This window comes from Lissotriton helveticus, chromosome 12 (assembly GCF_964261635.1).
Source record: "Lissotriton helveticus chromosome 12, aLisHel1.1, whole genome shotgun sequence".
Classification (NCBI taxonomy): Eukaryota; Metazoa; Chordata; class Amphibia; order Caudata; family Salamandridae; genus Lissotriton; species Lissotriton helveticus.
The window spans coordinates 67,316,780-67,329,263 of record NC_136073.1 but is presented as its reverse complement, the minus strand read 5'-3'; positions in this window follow the sequence as shown (position 1 = coordinate 67,329,263).

The window sequence follows — 12,484 nt, the reverse complement described above, 5'->3', positions numbered from 1 at the left end:
ATGTCCAACTCTGAGTGCGCTGCAGCGGGGACAGGTGTGTGTGGGTGCGCTGTATTTGCTGCAAGCTGTTGTATAGCCCTTTATGCCCTGGTCAATGCAAGCATTGGGTGGCATGTTTGAGAGTCAAAGGGGAGCTCCAGTCATGGTGCAGTAACCCTGCACATAGGTGTAGTCAGGGTCTTGCTTGCAAATATCTACCGTCTTCCTTTTGTCTGGCATAGGCCTCAGAAGTTCCTGAGCTTGGGAACAGTCAGGTCTTTACTGGCAGCACATAAGCAGTGCAGGGCTTGAAGGGTCCGCGTGATGAGGTCACACAAGCGTCCGAATGCAACCCCTTCATCGGAAGATCATGAAAGTGAACAAGGCTATATGTGGCCGAAACGTGTCGTCAGTCATTTCTAAATAAAAATACTTCAAACTCTGGATGTCCAGAAGGCGCGCTATCCTTCTTCCGTCAAAGGGATTGGATATATTTGTTTAACTGGCAAGCTCGACTGGCATAGACAATATTGTGTTCAGCCCACCCATGAGTGATGTAGGAGCACCCCACTGCAAGACTTCCAAAAACCACCATCTGTTATAGGAGTCTATGGTGTCCACCCGTAAGTAGCAGAGATGCCGTCCACTCTAAGATGCCTCTTCCAAGCCCTAGATGAGCACTCACTGGAGAGGCAGGCTGTGGACCATTCCAGGACGTTGCCCTAACCCTGTTGATGCCCATTGCATGGGTGCTCAGGCTGGAATCCCTGGGGGGAAGGGTTTAACAGCAAGAGAGGCAGTAACATAGCAAGGATGCCGTGGACCCAGTGCAAGAATGGAAACAGCCACTTTGACTGCTGTTGGGGGTAGTAAAATACTGCATTGTCATGGTGCAGTGGGCCCTGGTGCCACTGCACCTGATGCAGGAATGATATCTTTGCCTTTGAAGAGGGGACAGGGTGACCAGGTGGGAAAGAGTGGCATGACTGGCTGGGCTCCAATAGGATCCTTGCTCAGTGGAGATGGGAAACACACTCAGGGGCAAAGATGAGGATCAGGGCCCAGGTGGGAGTGAGGCTGCACACCACAGGAGGAGGGGTGACCGAGCAGATGTAGTACAGCTGAAAGAGAGATGGGAGGTGCTGTCCAGAGACAGCATGAAAGAAAGAGTGAGTGTGGGGTGTGTGTTTCTCTGTTTTCATCTCAATTTCCTTTCTCCTGAGATTTAGAACTCAGGTTTCTGTGGAGTAGAGTCTGCACCAAAAACAGCAAAAAGCCCCAGCGTCGCGTCCACCTCTCATGTTTTTGCAAAATGTGGGAACGGTCGGACTGTAGCAGAAAATAGGCCTGGGGACCAATAGAGAGGTGGCCCCCATTAGCGACTCAGATAGGTAAAAGGTGGCCCGGATGATGCACATTGGAGTAGATTTGGTCTTGTAAAGACACCCTGAGGAAGTGTTTTGCAAGGTATGGGAGACTGCATGCATCTGTACTCGCTGCCGGCCATCTTGTGTGGTCAGGTAAATCAACTGCAAAACCCAGCCCAGCAGACCAATCACCAGGCCCACAAGCAGCCGAAACACGGACCGCACATTGACCTGTCAGACCAGCCCTTCCGGCACTGCCAGGCTGTCGGTTCAGCCAGTTCAACCCTCCGTTTCATTGTTATGTTAATACATTTATAAAGCGCTTGAATACCCGGGGGTGTCTTGGCGCTGGCTCAGCATTGCATACGTGAAAGTGAAGAAATGTATTAATTGTTAAAAAGCCAAGTTTTCAGCAGTTTTCTGAAAACTAGTAAAGAAGGATAGAGAATGGTAAGGTATTCCAGAGTTTGGAGGCTCCTGAGTCACAAAGGCTGACGCCCCATTTCTGCCTTTTAAATCCGGAGACAGTGACTAGAAAAGATCCTTTTGAGTGTAAGTTACTTTTGGGTGCATACCAGGTTAAAAAGTCTTTGAGGTGACCGGGGCCTGAGTTGTGAAGAGCTTTAAAGGTAAGACAGAGAGCTTTGAATTTGATGTGTTTTCCTACTGGTAGCCAGTGATGCCCTTTTATGACTTTAGAAACTAGTTGAAATGTTGGGATGGTCAATAGGATTCTGGTGGCCGCGTTCTGTCCACAATGCAGTCTGCTAAGGTATTGCTTTTGGGGATTAAGATAAAGTCAGTTGCAGTAATCATGTTTTGCTGGCATTAGTAGGGTAACCACTGTTTTCCTTGAATTTGGTGGTATAAAAGGCAGGACTTTTTAAATAATTTTAAGTGTTTTAAAAGATGAAGAAACAACTATTTGACGTGCTTGCTAAAGTTACATTTTTCATCAATCATAACTCCCATGTTCTTTACTTTTTGGCCCGGGGATGGGAGTGCTTCTGATTCTGTGGGCTAACAAGTAGGATTCCAGAATAGTGGGTTATTGCCAAAAAGGATAACCGAGTTCAGTTTGAGGCAGTGTTTGCCCATCCAGCTGCCAATGGCTCTCATACAGTTGTGGAATTGGAGATTGGGGTGGTTGTCATTGTTAGAAGCCGACAGCACGATCTGTGTGTCATCTGCGTAGGATGTTGGTGAGAAACCAAAGGAATTAATAAGGAAGGCTAGTTCTGAGACATAAATATTAAAAAGTAAAGGATTAAGTGAGGATCCTTGCAGGACTCCACAGGTAAGGGAAAAAGGTTTAGACATGAACTTGTCCAGCATCACTGAGTGTTCGTTGCCTGCCATGAAAGATCCTAGTGAGGTGAGTGCTTTGTTAATAATACCGAGCTGTTTGAGGCGGAGAACAAGAGTGGAGTGGTCCACGGTATCTAAAGCCACCGATAAGTCAAGAAGGATGAAGGCAACTGTTCCCCTATCGTCTATGGCTAATTTTAACTCATCGGTGGCTTTGATCAAAGTGGTCTCTGTGCTGTGTGCAGCCCTAAAGCCGAACTGAGTATTGTCCAGCAGATTGTTATTTTGGATACATTTTGTCTGTTGAGTGGTTATGATTTTTCGACTAGCTACAGGATAAAGCAGTCTTGAGAAAGAGCGGTAGTTGGCTGGTTTGTCTGGATCGAGGTTAGGTTTTTTAGAAGTGGAAGGATAGATGCTTTCTTCCACAATTAGGGGAATTTCCTGAGGCAAACATCTGGTTGAAGATATTGGTCAAATATAGGGCTATGGTTTCAGAGATCTGCTTGAGAATAGAAGGGGGACAAGGATAGCAAGGAGATCCAAATTTGGTGACTTTGATAAGTTTGAGGACTTCCACAGGCAGAGTGGGAGTGAATTCATTGATATTGTAAGTACATTCCCGGTCCACACTTCACAACTCTCTAGCTGTTCAGATTCAGCAAATCCGAAAACATTCACTGTTTTATCGAAAGTAATCCACCTTTTACAGAGAGAAAAATGCTTCTTGCTTCAGCATTTTAGGTTACAAAAATAGAACAAAAAATACCATATGTGAATACACTAATATACTATGGGCAGTGAAATCTGGAAGGCTGGGTGTACGGATTCCGCACATTGGCATTTATTAGGACCCCAGGGAGTCAGCGCCCATTCACATTCCAAAAGCCTGCCCCAAGCAGGGCTGTCTCTAGGGAAGTGCGATCCGTGCGACCGCACTGGGCGCTGACTTGGGCGGGGCGTTGTGTTTGCAAGTATATTATGGTTTGAAAAGCACCTGCTGCCTCCCCAGAAATTTGCAGGCAGCAATATAAATGTCAAGATAACTCCGGTGATTAATCTTCTTCCTAGAGAGAGATCGGACTAGTCGAAGATTTGACTCAGGGTAAGGTAGCGCCGTGGGTTAATATGCTTGCTGCAAGGAACGTGTACATGCAGGTCACAAAATGTATATAATGCAGGCGCGCAACGCCCATTGGACTCAAAGGGCTTCAGCCCCCCCCCCCCGTTGTGTGTGGCAGCCCGGGATGAGACATCTTCCCGGGCACACACACAGCCGCACCCGAGCACTTCACAGGTCTTTTAAAGACCTTTTGCTTGTTGATAAGGCTTTGATGTCCCCTACACCCTGCTTAGAGCCCCTGCAGCTCCACTCTGCCTTTTGCTTGAAGAATCAGCCCCCCCCCCGAAAAAATTTCTTAGCCCCCTCCAAAATTTGACTCTAGTTGCGCCTCTGATATAATGTATAATGTAAATAGCTCCGTGGGTTACTACTTTTGTCTGAGCGATCCTTTTGTTACATGCAGTTTATACTTATAATCCTAACTTAGAATAGTGAGCTAGTAACTGTCACCAAAGACCTGCATGCAAACTGCAAGTTATAGATTAAAGCGTTATGATTCTTTCCCCAGTCTTTCTTTATCCTACTGTTGGAAAAGGGGTACATTTAGATAGAAATTAATTCTGATTATTAAAAAGAACCCCCAATCATGGTGTTAAGTTTGAAATTTTGAGTGTGTGCTTTTCTAGACCAAGCACTATTAAACTATACGGGAAACATCCTTTACAATGCACCTTTTACCACGGAGTGCCTTTACGACGCAACTTTTACAACGCAAACCATTACAACGCATTGCGCTGGGGGGCGCTCTAGGATAGGGAATAGGTTTAATTTACTATCCAACACCTTCCCTACTATCCACGGGGACTGGAGTTGGAATAGTAAATTAAACTATTCACTATCCAGCGCCCCAAAGCACTATGCGTTGTAAAGGCATGCGTTGTAAAAACAGCGTTGTAAAGGCATGCGTGGTAAAAGCATGCGTTGTAATGTCATACATCCAACTATACTGTCTCCCAGTATGGATGAGATGTCGCTCTTACACCTTGTAGTCTTCTGTCTTATGTAACATTTCCTGTTCACTCATTTACACAACTGTGATTGATTGTATCTGTGTATTGGATATGGTGGAAAATGCTCTGACACCCTTACAAATGTATGAGCAGCGCTATAAAACGAATTAAACGCATCTGAGTGAGAATGTTATGGAGACTTGAGGGGCGCTGTTAAAGGGTGATAATGAGGGAATCCGTGGCGGAAGTGGTCATTGCGCACTGGGCGCCACCAGCGCTAAAACCGGCCCTGGCCCCAGGTCCACCAAGTAGTGTAGACCCCAGTTACATACTGGTAGAGCAAAGGTCTTCAAACACTTTTACACTGAGCCCTCTAAGCAAAATGTTTCAAAGTCGGGCCCTCCCTCCAAACTTTTGAGGTCAAGATTGGCACAGTGGGAGAGGTATGGCTGATCAAAGGGGACAAGGACTATGAGATCATTTCAAGAGTGTTTTTCTGTAGCGGGTATGCGTGTCTGTGAGTATCCAGCTTCTATTAAAGTATAGTGCTATTTTATGGATGGTTTACTCTGGGGGGTGAGGTGCATGGTGTGTAAGATTATTTATGATGTCTTCGACATTATCTAGCAGCAGTGTGTAAGAGTATACTGGCTACTTCCTAAGAATGACCATTTATCAGCCCTTGGCTGGAAGCATGGATCGGAGGAGTGGTAAGTCAAGTACTGGACTTTATCGGCGCCTTGGCGGCGAGGTTCAAGATTCTCATGGCTTTGCATGTTAGTTCAGGGCACAAGTCCTAAATAAAGAAGTGGGGGGGATGCTTAAAGACAGGAAGTGACGTCACTGCAGGAAGTGACGTCACAAAAGGTAAAAACAGTGAAGTTGGGGGACGCTCAAAGGCATGGAGTTACGTCACGACCGGAAGCGACGTCACGAGAGGTAAAAAAAAAAAACATAGTGTTCTATTAATGGAGGTGTATTGGGGCTGGTAGTTCCTGGCCAAGACAGCTACGACGCACGCTTTTTAGGAGTGAGGAGGATGTGTTTATGTGTGTGGGATGCCTGAGTCCATGCGCCCGTGCTTGTGTGCGTCTGCTTTATTTCTGCTTAAGCACTGTAATTTGGCACCGGATGTTTTAGCAGAGAGCTCTCTGCTACTTTGGGTATGTTTTTGCATGCAGTTAATGGGAAGAATACACTTTATTCCTCAGAGGGCATCTTTGCAGGGGGTACGGCGTCCACCTGGTAAGATAAGTGGGGGGACACCGTCCACCCGCGTGGTACCCCGACTCGAGCCCTGTGCTAGTTGCATCGAGTCCCCGCCCAGTAAGGCAATGTGCTGGACGGCAAATCATGATTTGCAAGGATACACTTGAAAAGAATACTGGTACTGGCACTGGCCAACAAACTGTGAGAACTGTGTGTGAAGCGAGCAACATTGAACCACATCGACCATGATGCATGAGGTAATTCAGCTGTGACGTGTCAGCAGGGTGCTCCAAATCCCTTTGAATGATTTGCAAGGATCTTAAAGATTGACGTGAGAGCTTTTCTCAAGATGTTTGATGTCATGGAGCTAAGCTGTGGGGTAACCCCAGATCCCTTTTCTCTCTACTCCCTGCCTATTACTGTGGGTGTGCTTGTGACAAAGCTGAATATCCTTTAGCTTTGGTAGGTGCCCAGGTGTCTCACTTCTGCTTCACTGTGACCTTGACCTCACCTTGCCCTTCTGACTCCTTTTGGTATCTGTGTCCTGCTGTTTTTCTTGTCAGCTGCTTTTTCTACCCCCACTCTGTAACTGATCTTTCTTGTTTGTGCGGCCTGTTCTATCTGCCCCTATCTCTGTTTAACTGCTCCTTTTTGCATCCTTTGTTCCTCTTAACTGCCTCTTTTGCATCTTTTTTCCACAATTCATTTATTTATTTATAAAGTTTTATATAGCGCGAACAAGATCCCGAGGGATATTATTACAGAACTGTGCAGTCATCTGTGGACACTACAGCGCAAGTGGTTACAATGTGCAAGAATAACATTGAGGGAGGAGACAAAAATTTTACAACATACATCCGAGTGGCCTCCTAATGTCTGTATCAATCCCCAGAATAATCTGGGACTAGGTCTGTAGTCAACATCATACTATATATTACCCCGTGCCAGATGTACTGCAAAATCCCATGGATCAAACAAGTGTAACAATAGTAAAAAAGAGAGAAACAAAATGTAAGACCAAAGAAACCTCCGGTATCGATTGGCAGTGGTCATACAACCTATGCTTTTTCTAGGCATACAAACGGTCTTGAGTATATTTTGGAATCCACCTCCCCAAACCCCAGGGCGGAGCTACGACTTAATGGATTTCTAGTCGGTGTGGCTATGGTACGGGACATGTGATCAGGCAGCAACTACCAGTCAACAGAGACCTGGAGCATCTCAAACATCCGGAGGAAATTGAAGAGGTAGTCCCAACTCTGTTCCCCATAGAGGGTAGGCAGTCCCGGCACAGCCTCTCCCCCGTTTGCATCTTTTCCTTCTCTTACTGCGCCATTTTGCATCTTGGTTTCTTCTTGCAGCCACCCCCTCCCCCCCCCCCCCCAACTTGCTCTGTCGATCACGTTTTCCCACCTTGCCAGTCTCCTCGCTTGACTTCCCCGTTCCTGCAAAGCCGGTCTACTGCCTCCCGTGCTTCTCCAAATCTTAAAGGCCCTACTAAATGGAGGCCGCAGCTGACGTGCGCAGTGGACGTGCCACCGGCATGCCAAAGGTAAGCCCATCTCTGTCGTCCGTGCATTTGTTGCTCTGCCAGGACACCAAAGGCAAACCCGTCTCCGCTTGGCCACTCCTGGACCACACCCAGCACTAGGAACTCTGGTCCAAATGCCTCCTGAAGCTACACCGCCGACGAACACCTGCTCAACCCTAGACGCTGACACGAACGATGCTGCCGAGCAGCACCTTATTACATGGTCCACTCCTTGCAATTTCACAATCCCTTGCTTCCACACACCCACTTCCACTGTCCACACAGACACACCGTGACCCCAGAACAATTCAGAACTCATGACCCGCACTCACACAGCAGCACACACGCACCCTGCTCAACAACACTCACTCACTCACATGCATGCTCCTCAACACACGCTCTCACATCAAGCACTCCACTGTTTGGGAGCTCATCGATTCGGGACCTCATCAACTCCAACGCATAGGACCTCTTCTTCCTCATTGAAACATGTCTCAATCCCACATCTGCGCCCGACATCGCCGCAACCATCCTTACAGGATTAAAAATCCTGCATCAAGACTGACCCCATAAACCAGGAGGAGGATCATCCACAAAGACACTATCAAGTTACCTATTACGCTGACCCAGAAGCCACGTTTATGCAACATGCACTTCAAGCTTGAGACTGATAGCTAACCCATTATTAAAAGCACCCTCACCTATAGGCTTCCAGGACTTCACACCCTCTTGAGCAACCTACTCACCGACCTCACCGCACCCCTCCCATGGGCACCAAAGATGTCATAGTCCTAGGCGATCTCAAATTTCATCTCTATGAACCCACAGAGACTCCAACTCTACTGACTTGTTTGGAAGCCTACAGAACATTGGCGTCACCCAGCTTGTACAAGGCCCTACCCACAGTGCCAGACTCACACCCAGGACTCCATCTTCTCCTCCAGCAACAAGGTTAAAGTCAGCCACATAACTCCACTCACATGGATGGACCACTCCATCATCCACTTCCACATAACAGGGCCACTAACCACACCTACGAAGTCTAGCAACATCCCAAGCCACTGCAGGAAGAAAGCTACTGGAACACAATGGTGATTGTCCTCCAACTAAACTATCCGGACCCTACCAATGACCTCATCAATGTCACAAACAACTTTAACAACTGGATCACCACCTATGCCAATATACTGGCACCTAAAAAAAAAATATATCCAATAAACAAGTTAGCTGGCTTAGCACTGGTTGCAGAGAACCAAAATAGTTTGCAAACAACTCAAAAGGAAATGGAAAACCATTCAAGCAACCACCACAAGAAACACATACAAGACCGCTCTAAGACACTATCACCATCAAATAAAAGAGACCAAGAAAAAGGCCCTGGCCCTAATAATCGAATCTAGCTCCAACAACTGCAAGCAACTTTTGCCATCGTCAAGGAAATCACCAACCCAACCGCAACCCAAACCATCACCCCTGCACAAGAAATCTGCAATAACCTCTCTGACTTCCTCTACGAAACAATCATTAACATATACAGCAAGTTTGAACTCCAGCTACCACCATTGACCTTCCCAGAATGGTAACCTCATCAACCAAAGACTACCAACTGACAGCATGGAACCCTCTATTCATTAAGGACACTCAATCAATCAATCAATCACAGACATTTATATAGCGCACTACTCACCCGGAGGGTCTCAAGGCGCTAGGGGGGGGGGGGAGCTGCTACTGCTCGAACAGCCAGGTCTTGAGCTTCTTCCTGAAGGAGAGGTGGTCTTGGGCCAGGCGCAGGTCGGTCGGAAGGGAGTTCCAGGTCTTGGCGGCCAGGTGGGAGAAGGACCTTCCTCCCGCTGTCGTTCTCCGGATGCGGGGGACGGCGGCGAGGGCGTGGCTGGCTGATCGGAGATGTCGTTTGGGAACGTGGAAGTTGATGCGGTTGTTGAGGTAGCTGGGGCCTTGATCGTGTAGGGCTTTGTGTGCGTGGGTGAGGAGGCGGAAGGTGATTCTTTTGTTGACGGGGAGCCAGTGCAGGTCTCTCAGATGTCCGGAGATGTGGCTGTGTCGTGGGATGTCGAGGATGAGTCTGGCTGAGGCGTTCTGGATCCGCTGGAGTCTCTTCTGGAGCTTGGCGGTGGTTCCGGCGTAGAGGGCGTTGCCGTAGTCCAGTCGGCTGGTGACGAGTGCCTGGGTGACCGTCTTCCTTGTCTCGGTGGGGATCCACCGGAAGATCTTCCGTAGCATGCGCAGGATGTTGAAGCATGACGAGGAGACGGCGTTGACTTGTCTGGTCATGGTGAGGGAGGAGTCCAGGATGAATCCCAGGTTGCGTGCGTGATCTGTCGGTTTGGGTGCGCTGCCCAGGGCGGGGGGCCACCAGGAGTCGTCCCAGGCGGAGGGCGAGGAGCCCAGGATGAGGACTTCCGTCTTGTCTGAGTTCAGTTTCAGGCGGCTGGTCGACATCCACTCGGCTACGTCTTTCATCCCTTCGTGAAGGTTGGCTCTGGCGGCGGCGGGGTCGTTGGTCAGGGAGAGGATCAGCTGGGTGTCGTCGGCGTAGGAGATGATGTTGAGGTTGTGTTGGCGTGCGATGGCTGCGAGGGGGCTCATGTAGACGTTGAAGAGGGTGGGGCTCACCGATGATCCTTGAGGGACGCCGCAGATGACTTCGGTGGCCTCTGACTTGTACGGTGGTAGGCGGACTCTCTGTGTTCTTCCGTCGAGGAAGGAGATGATCCATTCCAGTGCTCTCTCCTGGATTCCGACTTTGCTGAGGCGCTGCACTAGGGTGCGGTGGCAGACAGTGTCGAAAGCCGCGGAGAGGTCTAGGAGGATGAGGGCCGCTGTTTCTCCGTTGTCCATCAGGGTTCGGATGTCATCGGTAGCAGCGATGAGGGCGGTCTCGGTGCTGTGGTTGGCTCGGAAGCCCGACTGTGAAGGGTCCAGGGATCCATTCGTCTCGAGGAAGGTGGCCAGCTGCTTGTTGACGGTCTTCTCGATGACTTTGGCTGGGAACGGGAGGAGCGAGATGGGGCGGTAATTCTTGAGTTCGGTGGGGTCCGCCGTAGGTTTCTTTAGTAGAGCGCTGAGTTCGGCGTGCTTCCAGCTCTCCGGGAAGGTGGCGGTGTCGAAGGAGGTGTTGATGATGTCCCGCAGGTGGGGTGCGATGACTGCGTCGGCCTTGTTGAAGATGTGGTGAGGGCAGGGGTCGGTAGGAGATCCGGAGTGGATGGAGTTCATCATTTGGATGGTGTCTTCGGTGCTGATCGGAGTCCAGGTGCGGAGGGTGGTGGTGGGGGGCGGTGGTTCAGTCGTGGCGTGCGTCGGTTGAGTGCTGAAGCTGTTGTGTATGTCCGCGATCTTGTTGTGGAAGTAGGAGGCGAGGGAGTTGCAGAGATCTTGCGATGGGGTGATGTCGTTGTTTCCGGCGTTGGGGTTGGAGAGCTCTTTCACGATGTTGAAGAGTTCCTTGCTGTTGTGTGCGTTGTTGTCCAGTCGATCCTTGAATGCAGTTTTCTTGGTGGCGCGGATGAGTTGGTGGTGCATTCGGGTGGCAAGCTTGAGGGCGGTCATGTTGTCCGGTGTTGGTTCCCTTCTCCAGGCTTTCTCGAGGGCTCGGCAGTTCTTCTTGGAGCTCTTGAGTTCGTCGGTGAACCAAGGGGCCTTCTTGCTGCCGGGTCTGCTAGGCGGGGTCCTCAGTGGGGCGAGTTCGTCCGCGCAGTTGATGATCCACTTCGTGAGGTTGTCGGCGGCCTGGCTGGGGTTCGCTGAGCTGGCGGGGGGGTTGCTGGCTCAGGGAAGCGGCGAGCTGGTCGGCTGTGATCTTGTTCCAGCTTCTTCGAGCAACCGGTTGCTGGTGGTGGTGGATCGTCGTTCTTCTGAAGGTGAAGTGGACGCAGCTGTGGTCTGTCCAGTGGAGTCCAGTGGCGTGGCTGAAGGCGATGTCTTCGCTGGATGAGAAGATGGCGTCGAGCGTGTGTCCGGCGAGGTGGGTGGGGGTGGACACCAGCTGCTTGAGTCCGAGGTTGGCGAGGTTGTCGAGCAGGGTGCTGGTGTTGCAGTCGTTGTTGTTCTCCAGGTGGAAGTTGATATCCCCCAGGAGGATGTAGTCGGCGGAGGGGAGGGCATGCGGGCTGATGAAGTCGGCGATGTCCTCGCTGAATTGTGTGCGTGGTCCCGGGGGTCGGTAGATCAGGGTGCCTCTGAGGGTGGTCCTCGGGTCGGTGTGGATTTGGAAGTGTAGGTGTTCGGCGGTTTTCAGGGTGTCGTCGGTGTTGGTCGTGATGTGGATGGTGTCCCTGTGGATGATGGCGATGCCTCCTCCAGTCTGGTTGACGCGGTCTCTCCGGGTGATCTTGTAGCCCTCTGGGATTGCGATGGCGATGTCGGGCGCTGAGGAGTCGTTCATCCAGGTTTCCGTGAGGAAGGCAACGTCAGGAGCTGTGGTGTCGAGGAGGTTCCAGAGTTCGATGGCGTGCCTGTGTACGGAGCGGGTGTTGATAAGGATGCACTTGAAGTGGCTGTTGCTGGTGATTGGCTTGGAGGGTGCTGGTTTGGGGCAGGTCCGGGTGCATGTGAACTTGCAAGCGTTGCAGCTGAAGGGTCCGTGGGTGTGCTTCGGGGTGGCTTGGTGGCATCCAGGGATTCCGTCGATGTTGAGAGCGATGAGGTCGTGGTGCTGTAGGACAGTCGGGTCGTCTTCCGTCGGTGGGGGCCAGGGGTCCTGGCGCTGGGCGCGGTCCGGTCGCGGACGGGCGCAGACGGGCTTACCTTTGGCGCGCCTTCGGCGCACAATCGGCGCGCCCGCTGCGCGTCAACGCTGCGCGTTCGCACGGTCGCCATATATGGCGGAGTGCGAGGGAGGGCGGAGCAGCTGGGAGGCGGGAGCGGGGAGGGTACAGAAGGAAAAAAGGGGCGGGGTTAACGGCGGTGGCGGGAAGCGGGGAGCGGGGAGGGATGAGACAGGGGCAACCACAACAGGCAAACAGGCAAAACAGGCAAACAGGCACTAGAGGGAGAC